General features: G+C 44.5%; 1 protein-coding gene across 7 annotated transcripts in view; it reads left to right on the forward strand.

The window, feature by feature from the left end:
• GRIP2 (glutamate receptor interacting protein 2) overlaps positions 1 to 23868 on the forward strand; it is a 656014-nt gene that overhangs the window by 292108 nt on the left and 340038 nt on the right. For 3 of the 7 annotated variants that reach the window (XM_053290764.1, XM_053290771.1, XM_053290779.1), the window contains exon 1: positions 15424 to 15542. The exons of 2 other annotated variants lie outside the window; for them this stretch is intronic. The gene's annotated coding sequence lies outside the window, so the exon portion shown is untranslated. Of the gene's footprint in view, positions 1 to 4519; positions 4574 to 15118; positions 15143 to 15423; positions 15543 to 23868 lie in introns of those variants that run through there. 2 more of the 7 variants (XM_053290767.1, XM_053290769.1) reach the window with 2 other exon arrangements.

Raw genomic sequence — 23868 nt, forward strand, 5'->3', positions numbered from 1 at the left:
ATAACAGTTTAATAATACGGCAAGTCAAAGTTGCATCTACAAATTATTCAGATTCAGCACCTTGCAATGTGTGTCCATTCCTTTGACCTGGTTATGGGGAGCCATCCTTCCCATTTTACTTTTACAAACAGAAAAAGGGCACTTCCACCAAAGTGATTATAGCGTGGTGGGTTCATGATTCAGCTGTGAAGCAGGAGGTATCCAGTTTTAATCAGACCTCCTATCATAAATTCACGAAGTGGCCTTAGGGGAGGCTTTTTCTCAACTTTCAACCTATTTCCGCCTAATACATAAATTAAAAAAATATTATGGATCATAATATTATGGATCATTCACAGGTTTGTTGAGATAATGTTTGTGAAGCATTTTGAACACTCAAAAGCACTATATAAATGCTCAATATTATGACGACTACCCTGTTATGAATCTGTATCTCTATTCTGAGGCATGGGATCTCAGTACTTTACACTTGTAGGGTATTAGAAATGCAGGTAGTCTTATCACCTGAACACCAAAATCTATATAAAACAAAAGAAGTGGATTTTCCTTTTAAAGGAATTAAGCAGAGTTTGCCTCTGGATACCTATAACCTTGAGGAGGACATCTTGTTGCTTCTGTGCAATCCGTGTCTTCAAGTTCTGAAGTCTGCCCTGATTTGAAATGACTAACAAGTTGTTCTAGTAAGAACTAATTAGCCTACTTTCCTTTCACTGCCTCTACAACTGGACTAAATTTGGTTCAAATCAAGGTCCACAAGTTAGATCTCTTGCGCCTCAAATGTTCATGCATCTACCATCTTGGATCAGGGAGGATGACATCATTGCAAACTACACCATTGAGGTGTCTCTCTGTGTCACTCACTACAACTGTACCAAATTTGGTTCAAATTGGTTGGACAGTCCTCAGGTTAGTGCACTTGTGCCTCAAAAGTTCACACGTCCACCATCTTGGATTGGGGTGGATGACATCAACACAAACTATGCTGTTGAGGTGTCCCTATGTGTCCCTACAACTGTATCTGATTTGGTTCATATACTGGTCCAGGCATTCCGAAGTTGATAATGTGGGACACATGGACACAGACGCAGAAAGCCGGGTGATCTTGTAAGCCTACTGGAAAATAGGCTAAAAATGTAGTGTGGTACAAAAGTGATGAAGCAGCCCTTAAAAAGCAAAGCACTCTTCAGGTAGAATGAAAATGCCAGTAAGAGTGAGGAGTCAAGCTCGGTGTAATGCAGACATTAGATACATTATTCACTGATTTTCTTCAGGCCAGCTGGAAGATCCATGTTCCGCTCTGTTGCTTTCCAAAATCACAGTGGTGAACATTCCGCACAATCCCCAAGTTGATTTAACAAAGCCATGGATAGACTTACCAGATGGCATCAGACATGAATAGGGATGTCTGACAGGTGCTCGCAATCACTGTTTATATTGATTGAAGCCAAGGCATCTGGAACAACACGAAGCACTTATGTATTGCTTATGTACTAACTGGCTAAAGCCAAATGTCATCACAGGCTTGAGCATGTCCATAGTGGAAGAGCAAAATCAAAGCTCAGGAGGCATTTATGTTCATTAATATAGGCTTTCTTAGATTAGTTGTGTTGGAAGTGCTTATCCTTTAATCACTTTTGTCCACAGAAAGCTGTTGTCTTCAGCCATAAACAGATGTCTGTTGTTATCCTGCCCTAATGTCAGTGGCACATAAAGAAAATAGATGACTTTGAAAGAAAGTTTAATGGCCTAATGCTAAATCCCATATGGAATGACAGATTAGTAGGTCTGACAAAATAAATCAGTGCTGATTTTGTTTCCAACAATATTATCAACACGTTCTTGTATGCATCATCCTATGTAAGAATGAAGCTGTGTTGCCAAATGCCACGCAATCATAGGAAACATAGGAAACTGCCATATACTGAGTCAGACCATTGGTCTATCTTGCTCAGTATTGTCTTCACAGACTGACAGCAGCTTCTCCAAGGTTGCAGGCAAGAATCTCTCTCAGCCCTATCTTGGTGGGGAAAGGATCTTTCAATGGCAATATCACACAAGTATTAAAAAGAGAACACCCAGACTACTTGAGAGATTTGTTATTCACACTTAAAAAATGGAAGGTTGAACCGGATCTATTTAAAGGATCCTCCTCAATTAAGCAGCTAAGGAAAACAATTTATGGAGAGATTCTAGAAGTGGGTTTCTTAAAACCTGATTTAGAACGTAAACACTACAAACACCGCACTTCACAGTACTTGTTGCAACCTGATCACCCTACCGCTCTCTTTAAGGAGAAAAAAGTCCCTTTCCATTTATGGGAAACAAGGTGGCGCTTATACCATCAAGTACTACCACTTAATGCGGCTAAGCCATGGCTCCCAGAGGACCAGCAAGAGTGCCCTAAAATCACCTGCAAACAGAAAGCTAGTGAGCTAGGCAAAACATTCAGGGAAACCCACTCACATTTCTTAAAAGAGTGTGTGGCAGCCAAAAGAGTGTGGCAGGGAGTAAGCAAGCTGTTCGAGTGGCCGGATTTGGAAAAACAGACTTGGGAAGAACTAACCTCAGGTTTGAGCGATAGAACCTCCTTTCAAGGTCCCAGAAAGAAACCTTCAAGGAAACAGGACAGAACCGGTGCCCTCATACTAGGGAATTGGAACGTTCCCCTCCTCATAATCAGGTTAGTAAACTTGTATGTCATTTATGCAATGCTCGTGCATAGGAATAGGGAGGGAAGATGCGACTGAGGTTCATGTGGATGAGACAGTGAATCTCTTCTGGAAAAGTTTGTATGGTTATGTGCAAAAAGACAAGTATCTCTTCTAAAAAGCAATGGGACAAATTGTGGAAATGGACGTCGGACGTAACCCCCCCCCCCGATTATCTGATGTGCCTTGTAATCCCCCACCCCCGAGTAACAGTACTACCTGCATATACTTCATAACCTTGTGGGTTTCCAAATCCTTGTGTGTAAATCTTTGTAGATATATCATGCACAAACAACCACTTTGTATATAATTGTGCTTTGGCAACGTACTGTATGCTTTGGTAGTTTGTTGGTTCAATTAAAAAAATCTTGTCCTATTAAAAAAAATCTTGTCCTATCTTGGAGAAGCCAGGGAGGGAACTTGAAACCTTCTGCTCTTCCCAGAGCGGCTTCATCCCCTGAGGGGAATATCTTGCAGTGCTCACACATCAAGTCTCCCATTCATATGCAATCAGGGCAGACCCTGCTTAGCTATGGGGACAAGTCATGCTTGCTACCACAAGACCAGCTCTCCTCGCCTACCAGGCAGATCTTGAAAACTTACTAATGCAGTGGCTGATATCCTGTGTGACATTCCATTTGTATTTTAATGAAACATGTGCACAGTTGTGCAAGAGTGCTCGTCCACTAATGCGAAAATTGCACAAACTCAGTTGTGCAGTGGATGGGCATTATTACCAATGGTTGTCCAGTGCAAAGCTGCACAATGTTGTGCATTTGTGCAAAAGCATTCATGCACATGTCATTAAAACATTAACAATGTTGCTCAGGATGCCAGCCAATATCTGTATATGGGGGCATATGTATCATTGTGCATGATTACTATTATTAAAAAAAGTTATGCCCACTGTTGTGAAAGAAAGAACTATGCGTGTCCAAAAAATGTGCAAGGGTCAAGAAGGGATCTGAAAGAATCCTTTTCAGAAAGAACTGTATCAAGGATTTGGCATACCCAACTGCTGCAGCGTTAGTGCCTTTGAACCTCTGTGCTATGGCTACTGCTGTGTTTTCGGGACCAAGCTAGAAAGGACAGGAGATCCCTGGTGTCTGTGTCCAGGTCTAGCAAAGCAAAGGAGTCTTTGTTAGGCCACATCAGAACTTGAGATCAAAACCCAAGTTGAGACTCAGGGCTGAAAAGCAGGTGATGCAAGGAGCAAGAACCAGGTGAGGACTGGAGCCAGAGCTGGTTCTTTGAGAAGCTCTATATGGGGCTGTTAGTCAAAGGTCAATTGACTAAGGTCAGAGTGCACCCCTTCCTGGAGCACAGATCAGTCCTGGTTTGAGGTAGGTACCTGAACTGGCCACTCCCTCCTCCTGAGTAAGTACTTGAGAAAAGAGACCTTGAGCTACCAGGCAAGCCCTTCACCTCCTCTGCTAGAGCTTGACCCTGTTTCAGCATCACCTCTGTTTTTGGGGTCCTAGGGGTAATGAAGAGGGTCCTGGAGATGAGACAGGGGCCCCACTGAGAGGTACTGAGTCCTCAGAGTTCCTGGTCTCCTCTGAAGCAGTAGCTATAGGACAAGGTGATCTGTAGCTAAGGTCTGTTGAATCCTGGGAACTTTTATCAGAGATGGGGGCTCAGCTGGGGCTTCTTCCTCCAAGACCTCATCAAGGTCTGAATCCTGACACCTGGCTGGGTTTCCTGCAGGATTTTAAAAGACTAAACACAGCTGCTGAGGCCTCTGATTTGTTTAGGAGCCATGGCGCAGGGGGAGTGGCTTGATCCTGTGCCATATTCTCATTCTGAGTCATGTCTCTGGAGCTACTGTTTGCTCCACAGGGCAAAACATAGAGGTACCCACACATGTAAGTGTATGTTTTGCCTGCAGGGCAAATAGCTGCTGGGTGGGTGAACGAGTGAGTGTGCAAGTGTGCAAAATGATCTGGAAGATGGCAGGGGGGTCCTGTTTTTAGCTAACTTTTAAAAATTTTACATGGTGTTATTTGTATTATCTTATTGCTTTATTACTCTTGTAAGCCATCCTGAGCAGTATTGTACTGGAGGGGCAGGATATAAATCTTTAAATAAATAAAAACATGGATGGGCCCCAAAAATTACATGCAGCCTTTAAAAAACAAACAGAAGAGATCCGTTCATGGATCTCCCACTGTCCTGTCAGAAAAGCAAGCATACGTCTTGCAAGAATGTTGCATGCTATTGGGAGACATAAATAGCACAAGATAGTGATTTACTATTTTTCAAGCATGAGCCGTTTGGGTAAAAAAAAAAAAAAGACCTTCAATGTAGGAGCCATTTCCTGTTATGCTGGCCTGCACACAGTACAGTACTGTGCTTTCCCCCAGAGCCAGAGGATAGGGCACCTTAAGAGAAATGGACCCTTGTCAGTCTCCTGTGGCTTCTTGGAAGGTGTGCATGGAGCAGTGGATCAGGTGTGCACAGAGCATGGGGAAAGTGCTGGGAAGGACTACAGTTCCCTACACTTGCGGCATGCCTTCTATGGTCCTGGGGCTCAAGAGGGCTCTGTTTCCCTTAAAGAAGCCTCACTGGTGCTGAGCAATGCACAGCAATGCATGGTGGGAATGGTTCCCTCTGCACCGAGCCAGGGAGGCTGTGTAGAGAATTTGCCTTTGCCCAAAGCTTAGCACAGGCCTATTAATAGCGTCGATGGAAATCCTCACTGGCTGTTGCAATGAAGACATAAAGGGTCTGGCTTAGAATCGAGTATTCTTGGCAAGGCACCATTCATTCTCTCCATTTCTCTTATTGTAAGGAGCATCAGCCATTTGTTTGTTTTCTATTTTTAAATGATGACGCCTTCCCATTTGAACTTTGTATGTACTGCATATCTCACTAATTTTGAGGATTGTCCTTTGCTACATTTTGAGGATTGCCCTTTGCTTTGAAGGTTCTCATTAGAGTGGCTTTCTGTATGCATCCATATAGGCTGAAAACAAAATCAATTTTAAGGCCTTTTCCTGTAGCTTAAATCAGCTTTGATTAGCCATGCCCAAGCGAGAAGGTACAAAACAAAAAGGGTAAAGGATCTGAAATAAGGAATACAAAACACGATCTAGCAGATCCAATAAACGTAACCAAAATAGATAAGGAAGGCTTTCTCCCACCAGGAAAACCTATTGTCTCGGGCACTGGTTCCATATTGGAGCCACTAGCCCAATATTTGCAATCTTTTTTGCAGCCTTTTATAGAGACCAGTCAATTGTATATTAGGGACACTCAGCATTTTGTCACTATATTAGAGAAGATCCAAGGATTGGAAGACATTGTATGTATGTATTTAATTATTTAATTGTATTTTTATACCACCTGATATGTACATCTCTAGACAGTGTACAACATTTAAAACATTTAAAAGTCACAGATTAAAATACACAAAAACAATAAAAACGACAGCATAAAACAGTTTTAAAACAAAATATTAAAACCATTAAAATTAATTCTAATTAAAAGCCTGTGAAAACAGGAGAGTCTTGAGGGTCTTTCTGAAAACAAACAGAGGAGATGCTCTTATTTCAGCAGGAAGCATATTCCAAAGCCCTAGGGCAGCCACCGAGAAAGTATGGTCCTGGGTCACCACCAAACAAGCTGGTGGCAACCATAACCGGGCCTCTCCAGAAGATCATAACAGGCAGCAGGATTTATGATAAAGGAGGTGCTCTCTTAAATAGCCTGGACCCAAGCTATTAAGGGCTTTATAGATATTAACCAGCACTTTGTATTTCACCCGGAAACATATCGGCAGCCAGTGTAGTTCTTTTAAAACTGGTGTTGGATGTCAGTTGCCTTTATACCTCTGTTCCACATGAAGGAATTAGATCTGTGATAAAAAGCAGTCCTAAACTCTAGAGTCACATTACATCCCCCGACTTATTTTTTATTGGACTTATTAGACATAATGTTAGGAAAAAAACTACTTCTGATTTGAGGACACATACTATTTGCAGGTTAAAGGGGTAGCTATGGGGAGCCCTGCAGTTCCTAGTATTGCCAACTTATACATGACATATCTGGAAACAGATATGTTAACCCCTGCTTAACTTGGCAAAGAGGCACCTTTTAACATGGCGATTCTCTTTATTTAGCAGGAGGAGCGTAACTGGCCCTATCCACCCCCAGCACAGTACCTCCAGTGACTGTTGCTGGTGTCTATCTGATGTTTATTTTTAGATTGTGAGCCCTTTGGGGACAGGGATCCATCTTGTTTATTTGTTATTTCTCTGTGTAAACTGCCTTGAGCCATTTTTGGAAGGGGGGGTATAGAAATCAAATAAAAAAATAACAGGGGTAATCTTAAATGGAGATGCAAATCCATACTATAAATATTTTTATATTATGGTCATTTTATTGATGATAATTTCATCATTTCCAAATCAGATCATCCATTTCAATCATTTTTTGATTGGATTAATACCATCTATGAGCATATCAAATTTTTCAGTCAAATGGATGCACAGCAGATATCCTTTTTAGACGTATGGATATACAAACAGTCTGGCAAAATTATGAATAAAGGTTATCACAAACCTACAGATATGTATTATTTATTTATTTGATTTTTATACTGCCCTTCCAAAAAGGCTCAGGGTGGTTTACAATTAAAAACAGAAACCATTAAAACCAATAACAATTAAAACAGAGATATAAATATTAACACCAATTTTAAAACTTCTTAAAAAAACAATTAAACTATCATAATTAAAACCCTGAAAATCAGGTTAGCATTAAAACTAATTAAAAACCCTGAAAGGCCAGGCCAAACAGATGGGTTTTTAAGGCTCTCTTGAAGGAATAGTAAGGAATTAAGATTACGGATTTCTGCAGGGAGAAATTTCTGCTGGCAATAGTCAAGCCTGGAGATTCAGTCGAATCAGCCAAAGCTGGTAGAAAGCACTCCTGGCCATGGCCTCCACCTGAGATACCAGGGTGAGGCCTGGGTCCAGGAGTACTCCAAAGCTGCACACCTGCTCCTTCTGGGGGAGTGTAACCCCATCCAGCAAAGGAAGATCTAACTCACCCCTCAGATTCTGAGCCCCCACAATGAGCACCTCCGTCTTGCTTGGATTCAGCTTCAATTTGTTCTCCCTCATCCAGCCCATTACTGCCTGTAGGCAGGCATTTAGAGAATGAGTGCCATTTCCTGAAGATGAAAAGGAGAAGTAGATTTGGGTGTCATCAGCATAGTGATAACACCCAGCACCAAACCTCCTGATGACCTTACCCAGCGGTTTCATGTAGATGTTAAAAAGCATTGGTGACAGAATGGAGCCCTGAGGAACTCCATATAACAGCTCCCATTTTGAGGAGCAACTGTCACCAAGCTCCACCATCTGGAATCTACCCGAGAGATAGGAATGGAACCACGGCAAGGCAGTGCCCCCTATTCCTAACTCTCCTAGGCGATCCACAAGGATACCATGGTCGATAGTATCGAATGCCGCCGAGAGATCCAGAAGAATCAGCAGAGTCACCCTCCCTCTGTCGATTCCCCGGTAAAGGTCATCTATCAGGCTGACCAAGGCTGTCTCAACCCCACAGCCAGCTCTAAAGCCAGTTTGAAATGGTTCTAGATAATCCGTTTCCTCCAAGACTGCCTGGAGCTTGTTGGCCACCACCTTCTCAATCACCTTGCCCAACCAAGGGAGATTGGAGATTGGCCTATAAATATCCATCGCTATGGGGTCCAGAGTAGGCTTCTTTAAAAGTGGTCTAACCATTACCTCCTTCAGACAGAGGGGCACCCTACCATTTATGATGTTAACTAGGCCACCTCCAACAATCACCTGCTAGATAGAAGCAGCCAAGTTGGGCAAGGATCCAGAGAACAGGTGGTAGGCCGCACCGCCCCAAGCAGCTTGTCCACATCCTCAGGAGTCACAGATTGAAACTGATAGGAATTCAGTTTTGCATTATGATCGTTTGATTCCAAGAAGCATTAAAGACAATATACCATATGGACAATTTTTGAGGTTGAAAAGGAATTGTACATCTCCAAAAATATTTGATCAACAAAGAGCTGCATCTCCATCTGCACTGACATCAAGAGGCTATCCCCAGCAGGTCATAGAGGTGGCAAAGAAACGATCTGATGAAGTTACCAGGTCTAAACACTTTGAAAACCATAATAAGGATGATTCAAAGAGAGAGACTACATTGGTCTGTTGAATTTAGCTCCAAGGTCTGGACTATTAGACATATTATTTTCAAACACTAGCATTTAATTAAAGATCTATCTGGATGCACTCTTCCTCCGTGTGTTGGATATCATCATAAATACAGCTTAAAAGATCAGTTGATTCATTCAAATATACGTAGGACTCAAATCAATACTGCTGATTTGAAGGCACACTGGAAATGTGGACATTGCACATGCTGTCGTGAATCTTTACAAATAAAAGAATTCACTAATCCAGCTGATGATAAGAAAAGCAGATTAAAAACTTTCACTACTTGCCAATCCACTGATGTCATTTTTTTGTCCCTGTGCCATTGTTTGTCCCTGTGGCCTTTTTTATGTAGGTCAGACCAGCAGGCCTTTAAGGATCCGCATTATAGATCACACAAGCAAAATTAGAACTATGAATACGGAGGCTCCCCTTACTGCTCATTTTGTCAAGTATAGACATTTAGCAGAGTCATTCCAATTTTTTGCTATAGAAAAACTGACAATTAACACAAGAAAGGGTGAGAATTTGATTCCTAAATTATGTCAAAGGAAGCCTTCTGGATGTGAACTGGATACCTAAATTATGTCAAAGGAAGCCTTCTGGATAACTTCCCCTATGGGTCTTAATGAACAATTAGATTTATCCTCCTATTTACAGGGGATCCATTGTACATACCATTGAGAAACTGTTTTTGTGATTAACACATAAAGGCCTTGATCAGTTTAAGAATTTTAAATCTGAATAACAGTTTTCACACACCTGGTATAAATAGGCCTAGCTGAATGCAAGTTGCTCAGTATCCTTTGAAGAGCTAGGTTGCTGAAGACTCTGTTGAGATACTGTAAACATTCTTTGAGTCAGGGATGTGCACAGAACTGGGCAGAAGAAGTTCGAAGGCGGGGGGTGACTTTAAGGATGGGGGAGGGTGCACTTATCCCTTCCTCTGCTTTTCCCCTGCCAGTGCTCCATTGACAAAGAGACCGTCGGGGTGCTGCCCCGCTGCCTCTTCAGTCCGCATATCACCAGAAGTACCTGATGCACTTTCATGCATCGATGCACACATGTCACACCTGACATGCATGCTTGCAAGCGCAACATGCGCCAGCATGCAGAGGCACATTGGTTACTTCCAGTGACATAGGGACCAAGGAGGCAACGGGGTGGCAGGGAGGTACTCTGCTGCCCCGACAGTCCCTTTACCAGCAGAGTGCTGGTGGGGGGAAAGTGGAGGAAGGGGTAAGTGTAACCTCCCCTGCCTTTAAAGTCATCCCCTGCCTTCAAACCGCTGGCACCACTGGTCATTCGAACCGGTTCGGAGGTGTATTAAGGGCCTCCGAACTGGTTCCGTGCACATCCTTATTATGAGTATCACACAAGTGGGATATTGAAGGGTGTGTAGGTAGGTACTGTAGGTCGGTAGATAAACAGTCTAGATGAGTTGTTATGGTGATATGCATTGTGCAGAGATTTATTATTGGTAATAGTACAATGAGTTATCTTTAGGCGGAATAACGTTTCCTAGATTCAACTATTTTATAATAGTATTTTGTCTTATGCAACTTTGATTGAAGTTGCCACTTGGTTACAAGATGTTTTCTAATCACTGGGTTGTAGACAGGTGAATCATATTACTTAGCATTAGCCATTCAGGGACACTCAGTAATACTTCTTAGGTTTATCAGTATGAACAATTTTGTGTTAAGCATGAAAAATTCATCTGTTCTAATGTGAGAAGATCATTATGATGTTACTAATTTGATATATATGAGTGTGTGTATATTTTATAGAGTGTGTTGCATCATAGGAGGAGACCTATGGCCCCCTATAAATAAGATTGTACAACACTGAAGGTTTGAAATTCCAATAAAGATCTTATGGGCATTTATAGGAGAACATATGAACTGTTAAGAATACTTGAGAAAAGAATTATCACTGGGATGCTGTTGTCTTTACATCCAGTTATGTTTGTACCTTTCACATTCATTATGAACTATACTGTTCTCCCATTTGATTCATTGTTGTTCTGTGCATTTTAAGTTTTGTTAGCATTCTTCCTTATACAAATACAAAGTGTTTGTATTTTACAAGCTTTCTCAGCTTCCTAAATTTTTTAGGTTTTAATCTCTGGTTTATTTTTAAATTGTTAAATTGTTTTAAGTTTTTTGTATATGTTTTTAACTCGCTTTATGCTATTGTTAATCGCCCAGAGACTAAAGTTTGGGGCAGTGTACAAATTAGATATATATATAGATATCGATATATAGAATATTATTTATTTATATTATCATGTTCAAATGAGTTCATTAGCTTCAATATAGTTTATATTATATTCATTCCTTGTTCCTTATTTTGTTATGTTTTTGGATCTGCAAATGAGAAGGTGGTCATGACCATGAGCAGCATGCAAGGAATTAAGGGTAATTTAGAAATAGAGCTTCATGGAAATGTTGACACCTTCTTGTGGGTGATAATTCCTAAAGAGGGAGGGACACAATTCAGTGTGGGCAGCATGGCTTGTGCTAGCCTAATTAGGGCTTTGCCACCAGCATACATTATTTGCAAGCCTGGCTTTCTGTTTTAATATTCCTTCTGGGCAATTAATTAGCTGCTTTTATCCTATGTTCATGTTTGTCTTGCTGTTTAATATGACCAGATTTCAGCTGGCTCAAAAGCTGCAACAGCCAATAGTTTCCCTATGTCAGCTATTTTCAGTGCCCCTCCATTCTCCAACTTTAAAATGACCATTAAGATAACCTTATGGAAAAACCAGTTCTTTATGTCTCTCTCAAAAATAAATAAATAAATCATTGATTCCTCTCAGACTGACTGGTCTGCAGCCAGGACTTGATAATGCCCATCTGAAGCTGCTGTAATCTTAAAGCAGATATATATATATATATATATATATATATATATATATATATACCAGCAAAACCCGTCCCTTCCTTAACCTTATTCTCACAAATAACTATATCAGGCTAGCTGAGCTTTACAAGGAAAATTTAGCCAGAGGCAGTCACCTGACATGAAAAATGTAGGCTGAATCTATTAAAGTTGTATCTGAATACTGGGTGTTATAATGAAACACGTTATGTAACATGATAGTTTGACTACCAGTGCTGCATGTGGTCTGCCATAACCCTACTTGGTATGCTTTTCAATGTAGTGGTGCACATCAAGAACACTTTATTGGTTTCCCCCCCACATAAAGCCTCCCATCTGTTCAATCCTAGGGGCCACAGTCCAACAATACAGAGAGAAAAGCACATGTAGCACAATTTACTCATGAGTAAATCATTCTAAATTCAATGGGACTTCATATTTGTTTGATTGATTGACTGACTGACTGATTGATGTACTGCCCTTCCAAAAATTGATCAGGGTGGTTTACATCAAAATAAAAACAATTAAAATCAATTTACAATTAAAACCAAAACTATAAAAACAGCATAAAACCAATAAACAGTTAAAACATTAAAACAATTAAAACCCTGGACAACCAGGCCAGAAATTTACAACAGTTTAAAAACCCTGGAAGGCCAGGCCAAACAGATAGGTTTTAAGGGCTCTCCTGAAGGCCAATAATGAGCTCAAATTACAGATTTCTGCTGGGAGTGCATTCCACAGCCCAGGAGCAGCTACAGAGAAGGCCCGCCTTAGACAAACGGTGGTAACTGGAGACGAACCACCTCAGGTGACCTTAACGTGCAGTGGGGATCATGCAGAAGAAGGCGCTCTCTAAGATAACTCGGACCTAAACCGTTCAGGGCTTTAAAGGTAATAAGCAGCACTTTGTATTTTGCCCGGAAACATATCGACAGCCAGTGTAACTGTTTCAAAACAGGCATAATATGGCCTCTCCGGGCTACCACAAGAGACCAATCTAGCTGCCTCATTTTGAACTAACTAAAGTTTCCGAACTACGTACAAAGGCAGCCCCATGTAGAGTGCATTGCAATAGTCAAGCCTGGAGATTACTAGCTGATACACCACTGTTTTGAGGTCATCCTCTTCAAGGAATGGGTGCAGCTGTGGAATCAGCTGAAGATGCTAGAAAGCACTCCTGGCCATGGCCTTCACCTGAAATACTAGGGTCCAGGAGTACTCCCAGGCTGCGCGCCTGCTCCTTCTGGTGGAGTGTAACCCCATCCAGCACAGGAAGATCTAACTCATCCCTCAAATTCCAATCTCCCACAATGAGCACCTCTGTCTTGCTTGGATTCAGCTTCAATTTGTTCTCCCTCATCCAGCCCATTACTGCCTGTAGCAGACATTTAGAGGATGAGTGACATTTCCTGATGATGAAGATGAAAAGGAGAAGTAGGTTTGAGTATCATCAGCATACTGATAATAAATCAGTAATAACCACCGCTAAATCTCCTGATGACCTCACCCAGCGGTTTCATGTACAGTAGATATTAAAAAGCATTGGTGACAGAATGGAGCCCTTAGAGACTCCATATAACAGCTCCTGCTTTGAGGAACGACTGTCACCAAGCTCCACCATCTGGAATCTACCCAAGAGATAGGAGCGGAACCACTGCAAGGCGTTGCCCCCTATAGCAATAGCAATAGCATAGCAATAGCACTTACATTTATATACCGCTTTATAGCTGGAGCTCTCTAAGCGGTTTACAATGATTTAGCATATTGCCCCCAACATTCTGGGTACTCATTTTACCGACCTCGGAAGGATGGAAGGCTGAGTCAACCTTGAGCCCCTGGTCAGGATCGAACTTGTAACCTTCTGGTTACAGGGCGGCAGTTTTACCACTGCACCACCAGGGGCTAGCCCCTGGTGGCGACTCCACCTATCCCCGACTCCCCCAGGCAATCCTGATGGATACCATAGTCGATGGTAGCGAACACCTCCAAGAGATTCAAAAGAACCAGCAGAGTCACACTCCCTCTGTCGATTGCCCGGTAAAGGTCATCTATCAGGCCAACCAAGGTTGTCTCAACCCCATAGCCAGCTCCAAAGCCAGTTTGAAATGGGTCTAGACCAGGGGTGGGGAACCTTGGCCCACCAGCTGTTTTTGAACTACAACTCCCACCATTATTGTGGCTGGGGATGGTGGGAGTTGTAGTTTAAAAACAGCTGGAGGGCCAAGGTTCCCCATCCCTGGTCTAGATAATCAGTGTCTTCCCAAACCGCCTGGAGCTGGTCGGCCACCACCCTTGCCCAGCCAGAGGAGATTGCCACCATACCTTGCCCAGCCAGAGGAGATTGCCCTGTAACTGTCCATCGCTAAGGGGTCCATTGCCTCCTTCAAACAAGGAGGCACCCTATCCTCCTTCAGCGATTCATTTATGATATTAACTAGGCCACCTCCAACATTCTCCCTACTAGATAGAAGCAGCCAAGTCGGGCAAGGATCCAGAGAACAAGTGGTAGGCCGCACCGCCCCAAGCAGCGTGTTTTGAATTTCATCCTGAAGCCCTTTGATTTCAGTGGAATTAAACATGCTTAATTGTTTAAACTCTGGCAAGACTCTAGCCATATTCAGACATTATCTTGCAAACACAGGTGTCAGTTTCCCCCAGCTGTAAAATGGGACTTTGGGCTTAAAAAGACTGACAAATTAGCTATTCCATAGAAATTGCAGTTCTCTGCCGTGGATTAACTGAATCACTGCTTACCTCTCAGTGCTCCTCACCAGAAAATTGTGAATACTACCTGCTTGTCTTTGACCAAGTCTGTGCACCTCTGCTGGCATTTTTGGGGTTTATGTTAGAATTCAGCATGCGCAGCAACTCAGATGCAGATTTGGGGTACGTCAGTCATGGGGTGCAGTAGGTAGTTGACTCCCTTCTCTGCTTGGCTCTGGTTGGTGAACTTCTGGCGAGGGGGGGGACCCCAAGTGGATCCTTAAAGCCTGAAGCTTGCCCACTCCTGCTCTGCAGCCCTGCTCTTGGTGTAACTGCATAATGTGGTACTATGAGAGACTTGCCTTTCTAAAAAGTCTAAGTCAGGGGTTCCCAACCTGTAGTACTCCAGGTGTTGCTGAACTGCAACTACCATCATCCCTAGCCACAATAAGTTGTAGCTGGGCATGATGGGAGTTATAGTTCAGTAACATCTGGAGTACCACAGGTTGGGAACCCCTGGCCTAAGGCTTTAACTTAGGAAGAGTGAGAAAAATAGAAGAGATCGAAATCTAGAGGGAGCAGAGGAGACCTCTTTGAAATGTTGGGAAACAAATACAGCTCAGTAATGTGTTAGACATAAAGGTGCTTACGTCTTTTGTCCTTCTGAGATCAGGCGCGTAACAAAGATCGGGCAAGGGGAGACAGTTGTCTGGGGGCCCCACTGCCTGAAGGGGCCCCCCAGAGGCACCTCACATGACTCCCCATTGCCCCCTGCCCAGCCCCAAGGCCCCTCAGCCACTTGCCCTGTTCGCCGTCTCTCCAACTTGTTCTCCTGGCCTGCAATGGAAGCAGCAGGCAAGCTGCAAAGAGCTCCTTTTCTGCCGCCTCTCAGCTGATCGGCGGGTGGGCGGGGCTTCCAGGGAGGCCTCTGTGTAGGCCTCTGTGAAGCCTGAACTCCAGTAGGGCCCAAGCCAGCCAGGAAGGAGGAGGCAGCCAGAGTGGCCACCACTGTTCTCTGCAGCAGAAGACCCCTTGCTGCCAGGTAGAGTGTGAACTCCTTTTTGTGGTTACCTTCCCCTTCCGCCCCCGCCCGGATATATAGGCATCTGCTTGCCATAGGGCTTGGATATGGGGGGGAGGGACTGAGAAATATTTATTTTTAAACAGCTTGGAAAATTTGCTGGCTTAAAAAAAAACTATCTAAAAAGTCCTATAAGTGGCTTGTTTCATGGCAGAAAATTACAAAAACTCCTGGAAGAAACAGTATTATATTTATTTTATTCATTCATGTATAAATGCACTTATGTTCAAGTTGTTTTGCAGCCCAGAAGGTCTGAGTGAGAACTCTGAAGCATGTCTTGTGCTTTTATTTTATTTTATTTTATTTTTCTTGTGTGTGAACTGCTCCCCAATAACTTGCAGGGACTTCAGGGTAAATCTGGCCAACATGTGAATGCAGCACCTCCATTCCAGAGGAGATGTGTCTTAAAGGGCTTTAAAAGCCTCCTGTGAAAAACCTCCTGCAATCAAACTTGACTGAATTTGTTCAGAATTCTGAGAAAACAAACATAGGTTCACCCTGCATGGTGGGAAGTCTCCTTTGCTAATCTGCAGCGAGGGGCCCATTTTAATCATTCATCTTTCTAGTGTGTTCTAGGCATTAAAAGTAAAACAAATGTATAGTACTCAATGTATATCACTATATATTGTGACGTGTGCTTGTGTGTATTCAGTGAAATGTATTTCCAGGCAGCATACTTATTTTGGAATATCAGACTTAAATCCTTGGGGGCCTGGCGTGTGCGGAGGCCCTGGACTTTGAGTGGGGGGGGGGCATTTTAAAATCTTGTCTCTGGGCCCACTCCAACCTTGCTACGCCCCTGTCTGAGATGAAGAGCACTGTGGGAGGAGGGGACTCCAGATTGGGGCTGTGCAGCAGTTGAGGGTTAAAGGCCCTACTCATGTTTTGTTCCCAAGCCAGATTGTAAGGCTGTTCACACAAGCAGCCCTCTAGCCAAGGACTGCTTGTGTGAAGCACCGGGATGGAGGATGATACCGGCACTTCCCTGCCAGGTAGCCCCAGGTCCCCCACCCCGCCCAGGTTTTTACTGAGGTAAGAGGATGCACACACCCTCTTACCTCATTCCCCGGTCATGGGTCTGCTTGGGCTATAGGCAGCCTAGAGCACCTGGCTCACAGGGAGACCCCCCAGTGCACTGCTCATATGAAGCACTGGGACCGAGGCCAGTACCAGCGCTGTCTCCCCAGATAGCCCAGGAATTGACCCTGGTCTTCTACCTGGGTTAAAGGGCATGAGCGCACCCTTTGAATCCCTCAATGCACCACACAAACCATGCAGTGTACTGTGGGATTTCTGAATGCCTGGCTGCGTTTTCCCCGCCTCCAGAATGCCAGGCTGCTTGCCGTAGCCACGCTAATCTGGGAGCGCAGCAAATGGAGCAGCAGTTCTGCTCATGAGGGGGAAGGCAGGAGCGATCCTGCCTTCCTCAGTTGAGGAAGTTGAGGCCCTCCTCAGTTGAGAGAAAAGGAGGCTGTGTGCACCATTTCTGTGTCTCCATACTCTCTGTTTACTAAGCGGGTGGGAGGGAAGCAAGCTCATTAGTCCTGAAAATAGGTTTCACATAAGGTGTAGTTTGACCCTCGGGGCCTGTTTCCCAGTTATACATCTCCTGAGAAAAGTCAAGACAACGTCAGCCTTGAGATGAAGCTGCCCCCCCCCCCCCCGTGTTGATGAATCATAAACACATCTCCCCCCCCCCAAGTGATGTAAATTTTTGAGTGAAGATAAAAAGTATTTTCTAGCTATCCCTTGAGGTCCACACTGGAATTTATTTTTAATTGAATTAGCTGGATAGAGATATAAATTGAATCACATATGCAACTGTCAGATGGGTGTGGGGTTTTCTTTGGTAAAATATAAACTTTTAGTTAGGTTTGCAGCAGGTTTAGCATGCTATCATAGGTAAATTGTTCCGTGTTGAAAACGTTCTTTTGCTTTACTAATTTTTTTTCTTAGTGGTACAAACCCCATTTTCAGTGTAGCTATATATGAAGAAAGTGCCTGTCCAGACCTGTGATTGAGCTTGAGAGCCACTCAGTTGGACCGACATTTGTGTAATATGTTTCAGATCATGATCGTTGGACTCGTAGCTCCAGAAATGGGTTGAATTTTGCAATGATAATCAATTGCATTGTAATGTGCAGAATTGTTTTAAAAGTTTATGAATTCAGTGTGAAACAAACTTACCAAGCAACCCTATGCATATTTACCTGGAAGTCAGTCCTATTGAAGTTCAGTTCCTAGCAAGTGTGGGCATGACTGCAGCTTTAAAGTGTTGGAAACCAAATGAAAAAGATTTGAGTTTGGATGAAAAAATAATTTTTTTTACAAGTAATGCCCTATAAACACTACCTTTGCTATCTGTCATCCTTGCATCAGATCTATTGTGTCTCCAGCTTTACAGTCACCTCATGTTAAAACCACCCCTGTTTCTGTGACACTGTGAACAGCTTTGTGTCATGCAGTGAGATGCAGGACTTGTGAAATCTTTGCAACATGCCAACACCACCATTTCTTTGCCACGTTTCTTCTTTGTCATCTCTGTATCCTAAGGCTGAATCTGCAGCAACTGTTGTGTAGAGTCTTTCACAGTTAAAAGAGGATGGGGGATGAGGATGGGGGATGAGGATAGGGGCTAAGAGGGTGATCCTTCCCATCGTCCACACCTCTTTATGACAAGAGAGGTTATAGCATATAATAGAGATGGCATACAGAGTTTCAAAAGAGAGCCCCACCCCACCAAAACCCCGCTCTACCTTCTCTGTGTGTGTGTGTGTGTGTGTGTGTGTGTGTGTGTATCCTGTGCACTGCATCATCATGGACCCCCTTTAAGAGGGGTTTGGATAACTTCATGGAGGAGAGGTCTGTCAATGGCTACTAGTCGGAGGGCTATAGGCCACCTCCAGCCTCCAAGGCAGGATGCCTCTGAGTACCAGTTGCAGGGGAGTAACAGCAGGAGAGAGGGCATGCCCTCAACTCCTGCCTGTAGGCTTCCTGTGGCATCTGGTGGGCCACTGTGTGAAACAGGATGCTGGACTAGATGGGCCTTGGGCCTGATCCAGCAGGGCTTTTCTTATGTTCTTTGCTCCAGGAGCCACTCATTTGAAGGCTGAATCATTTTGTGCTGCACACATTAACTGGAAGCACAGGAGGTCTCGGCAGACACTGGAACAGATGCCAAACGTCAGACTTGAAGGGTGATGCTTAATTGCTTCTTGCCAATGTGTTGCTACTCCAAAAGTGCTTCCCTGACAGAGTCAAATGACCTTTCTCTTTCAAACATCAGTTCAAACATCCAGCCAGGGGCTTCCTGTCCACTGCCACAAATCAGCAAGACAACCCTAATGTGGAAGTTTGGCAAAAGAACCAGATGAAATCTTTTCAGATTGTTGCTTAATTTCGATACAGTTTTGCTCCCCTTGTTACAAATACTTTTGCCTACATTTTCCTCCAGTATGTAATCTTAATTGTGTTTTTGCTTTCTGGTTCAAAGACACCACTAACCCTTTACCCTAGTACAACTGTAGCATCACATGTTTTATGTGCTATGACCCAAAATAATAGCAATGAAGTGTTTAATATTTTGAGATTACTCTGTTACTTCAGCAGGCACGTGCTGCCTCCCATGTACCGGTCATGCAGGGAGGCTGTCACAGCAGCCTGACATTAGCATGCACTTTACTGTGGACCAGTCCCAGTGCGGGGTGGTATGCTTCTTTCCTGTCCCTCACAGTGCACTGATGGGGGCAGGCGAATGAGGGGACATCTGCTGGTGGTGGTGTGGCCAGCCCCTCCCATGCAGCAAAGCACAGATGGGCTGTGCTGCATCTGGAGATGATGGATACTGACCACATGGCAGGTGAGCTGTCGGTGGCCATGGCTCACCAGGTGGGGGAATGGCTGTCTGGGCAGACAAACCTTCGCCTAGGGTTCATGGTCTCCGACAATGCTGCCAACATAACCAAGGCAGCCAAGCAGACTCACTTTCTCTATCCTTAGTGTGGCGCACACTCGGAACCTGGTCATGCAGGATGTATGTGGCATTTCTGGGGCTCTGGCCAGGTGAGACATCGCCGCTGCAGGTGCTGGGTGCCATCCTGCTGCCACCATGGCTGCTTGTGTGGAGAAGTGCTGCAAGATAGCAGCTGACTTCCACTGGAACGGACAGGGTAGGTGTATGCTCAGGCAGTGGCAGTTTGAGCTGGACCTACCTGAACACTGATCCCTCAGGATATTCCGACCCGGTGGAGCTCCGCCTTTCTTTTGCTTTGGCACCTGCAGGAGCAAGAGCTGGCCATCCACACCCTGACAAGGAGGTGAGGCTTGGAAGTGTGCAACCAGGACTAGAAGCTCATTTCCAAGGTTGTCTTGGTATCTGAGCCGTTCTTTGTTGCTACTAGCAGCTTGTGTGCCGAGGCAGAAACATGGAAACAGGCTTTGCCCACCGCTCTTCTCGAGAAGACAGTGGATGAGTTCCAGACCACGCTGACCATTGGGGAAGCAATCGCCTTAGCAGGTCGGCCGAGGACTGGAGTGGTGGATCGGCTCAAGTCATCCTTAAGTAAATCAGCAAAGCATGTTTTGTCCTGCCTGTGTGACTAGGGATGTGCATGAATGGGTTCGTGCACTCCCAGGAGGTGGGCTTTCTAACCTTTTAAGAAGCAGGGAGGGTGCCCACCCCCCACCCCCACTTTCCCCCCGCCGGCACTGTCTCCAAAAACGCTGGCGTGATGCTGCTGCAGACCTCCTTGCAGCCCTGGTCAGCGTCATACCAGAAGTGGCTAGTGAGCAAGTCACGCATGCTTACCGGCCACTTCTGGTACAACCGTAAAGGTTGTACCCCCCGCCTCCGAACCGGTCCCAACACCAGACCTCCGAACTGGTTCGGTGGTTCGTAAAAGAGTTGCCAAACCAGTTGCTACACATCCCTACATGTGACCCAGGGATAAATGGCGAAGCTGCTACCCCTGAAGACTTATCGAGGTGGAGGGACCTCCTGGTTTCAGACGTTAGGCAAGCTGAGGATAGGGGGCTGGGGTGCAACCAGGAGGAGGGTGCTGGAGCACCTACTGCTGGTGTGCAGTCTACCTGAATTAGCAGTATCATCACCTCTACCCAGTCTAGCAGTATGGTATCCCTGGCAGGGGCAAGTGAGCTGGCAGTTCCACCTCTGGAAGGAAGCTAGGTTTTATTTTGTTTTCTCAGCACTGAGTAACTAAGTATAATGTGCTTGCTGTGCTTAGTGTTCCGTTGCTTGCTGTTCACTATCTGATTTTGCTGGATCTCAGATTGATAAAAGCAGAACTTGAGTGCCTGCCTTTCTTCCTTGAGTTGTGGTTTGGTCTGTTTGTGAGATGCTGTTGTGGCGAAAAATTGACAGTGGCAGCTAAGCTCTGTGTGTCTGTGTGTAATATTTCTTGGTGATTGCTGTAATGAACTCTGTGTCTGGCTTTGAGGCTAACTTGTGCTTTACTCACTGCTCTGGTCTCCTCTACCATCTGTATTCTGCATTGCAAGGTGTACTCAGTCAAAATGTGGCTGAAGACATTGTTCTAATTGAGCTTACGGCTGTGTTTGCTGGCTCCTAAGGGCGCTGCTGTGGTGTCATAATTGTGTGAGAGAGCAACTTGTGCCAATGATACTGCAGCACGGGCACAGTGGCTGGCAGTGGATTCTGGGTCAGTGATTCTTTTTTTTTTTTTGGCCATCTTTGGACTGTGTGTTTTGTGTTCTGTGTTGGGAGGGACTGTGTGTGCTTATGTTCTGCAGTGTTGCTTTTTTTTGGCGGGGGGGGGAAGGCAGGGTTGCAGAAAGTAGGCACTCTGCTTGTTTCACCATAGGGAACAATGGGGACCTTGAATCACCCCATTCTTCCCCATGTGTAGGTCCTAAGGACACCAAAGTGGGTTGTATGGTTCAGCATGATGAGTGCTACCTACCACTCGACCCACAAAAGAAATGGGTAGACAGGCAAATTTAAAAATGTTTAAAACCTACAGTGCCATAGGAACCTATGCGGTTTTTTGGGGGGGAGGCAGTTTAAAAAAAAAAATAGCACCCAACCTACTTTGGTGTTCCTGTCTTACCAAAAAAAGCAACAGTGCAGAACAGAAGCACACCCAACCCACATTGATGTCAGTTGTACCTGTCTTTGGGGAACAATGGGGTGATTTGAGTTCCCCATTGCTCCCTATGGGCAAATTGCTAATGTGTCCCCCCCCCCCATTTTCGATTTGATTTGTCAAACTGGCCGGCAATGGCCAGCTGTTTTGATGAATGGATTCAAGTTTTTGCTATTTGATTTGAGGTCAAATTGAATAGCAAAAAATGATTTGTGCACATCTTTACCAAAGAGGCTTAGAACTGAAATAATAATTTAAACGTACAATGTTTAGGTGAGGTGTTTATGGAAGTCTAGATGCAGATAAACTCAGGAGCTGGCTGATGCTTAGAATGATGCTCAGAGTAATGCTGATGCCAGCCCTTGCATAAGCAGCTGTTTTCTACTGGCATCAGTCCAGGGATCCAGATTCTTCCCTCTAGGTGGAGAGGGCAGGAAGGAGCTGCAGATGGGGGTTAGAGGCTGACCGATATTAAAAGTGCCAGCCCCAAGGAGCAGCTCCTCAATCTTATTGCAGGGATAGTTTTTCTCCTAGAAAGGATCAATGTGATGTGCACATACCCTTGGGGCAAGGCAGCCTGTTAGGATTTGACAGCCAAATTGCTAACTTTCACTGAAGGGAAGAAGAAGATTGCTACAAAAGCATCTGAGTGCAAACCTTTCAGATTTAAGACCTCAGTACCACAATACAGAACAATCTGCATATGCAAACTGGGAGGGCTCCAGCCTCTCCCTTGTAATGGAGCCCTCTCTAGTTGGCAGATCTTCTGCAGTCCTTGTAAATCTGCAACCTGAAGAGAGCTCTGTTTGTTTCAAGTTGCAGCAGGAGAGTATTCCATTTAAATGAGATCTCCTTCCTAGTCCCGTGATGGATTTTCAAGGACTGCGACAGATTTACCACTAGTGGGAGCTCCATTTCTAGTGAGAAGCTGGAAGGAAACCTCCTAGCCCTCATATCTGATGTTCCATGTGATGATGAAGATGCAGCTCTTGGGGGCAGGGGAGCAGAGACTCTACTACACCCACAAAGAGAAGATACAGAATATGCCAGGAGAAGAAGAACAAGGAGGAATAACTTGGTCCTGCTTCTCTCACAAAAGACCAGCGTCGTGTGCATACAAGTGGAAGCTGTTGAAATTTGACAGCCAAATGGCTAACTATAAATAGGGCTTTTGGCTCGAAAATTTGGGGGGCGGGGTGAACTGGGTATGGCTTTGCTGAAAGGTTCAGGGACACTAAGACTGTTCTGATAAAACTAGCAAAAATCACAAAGGGGTTTCACACATACTTGTGGAGTAGTGAGGATAAAATGCAGGGCCTGGAGCAAGGGACTGGCCAACTCGGGCACTGACCAAGGCCCCAGAGCCTTCAATGGGTGAAAAAACTTCCCAGATCAGTGGGGATCTGAAGGCAAGACTCTCCAGTCCTAATCCACAACTCTTAGCGCTACACCATGGGATCCTATAGGGGTTTTGGGAAACATAAGGACAGCCCTGCTGGATCAGGCCCATCTAGTCCAGCATCTTGTTTCACACAGTGACCCACCAGGTGCCTCTGAGAAGCCCACAGGCAAGAGCTGAGGGCATGCCATCTCTTATACTGCCACTCCCCTGCAACTGGTATTTAGACAAATCCTGCCTCTGAGACTGGAGGTATCCTGTAGCCATTGATAGACTTGTCTTCCATGAATTTACTTAAGCCCCTCTTAAAGCCATCCAAGCTGTTGGCTGTCACTACATCTTGTGGCACAGAAATCCATAGGTTGATTATGCATTCAGCAGGGGCGTAACTACCATTAGGCATGGGGAGGTGGCTGCCTGGGGCCCCCCCACGCCTCGAGGGGCCCCCCAGAGGCAAGTGACGTGTGAAGTGAGTGTCTGTGTATCAGCGAGGGGCCCATTTTAAAATTTTGTCTCTGGGCCCACTCCAGCCTCATTACGCCCCTGGCATTCAGTGAAAAAGTGCTTGCTTTTGTCGATCATAAACTTCTTGGCAATCAGTTTTATGGGTTGATGCCTGGTCCTAGTGTTTTGAGAGAGGGAGAAAATTTTATCTCTATCAACTTCCTCCACACCATGCATGATTTTATAGATCTCCATATGTCTCCTCTCAGTCGTTTTTTTCCTAAACGAAAAAGCCCCAGGTGTTGTATCCTGGCCTCGTAAG

Source organism: Hemicordylus capensis, chromosome 2 (assembly GCF_027244095.1).
Source record: "Hemicordylus capensis ecotype Gifberg chromosome 2, rHemCap1.1.pri, whole genome shotgun sequence".
Taxonomy (NCBI): Eukaryota; Metazoa; Chordata; class Lepidosauria; order Squamata; family Cordylidae; genus Hemicordylus; species Hemicordylus capensis.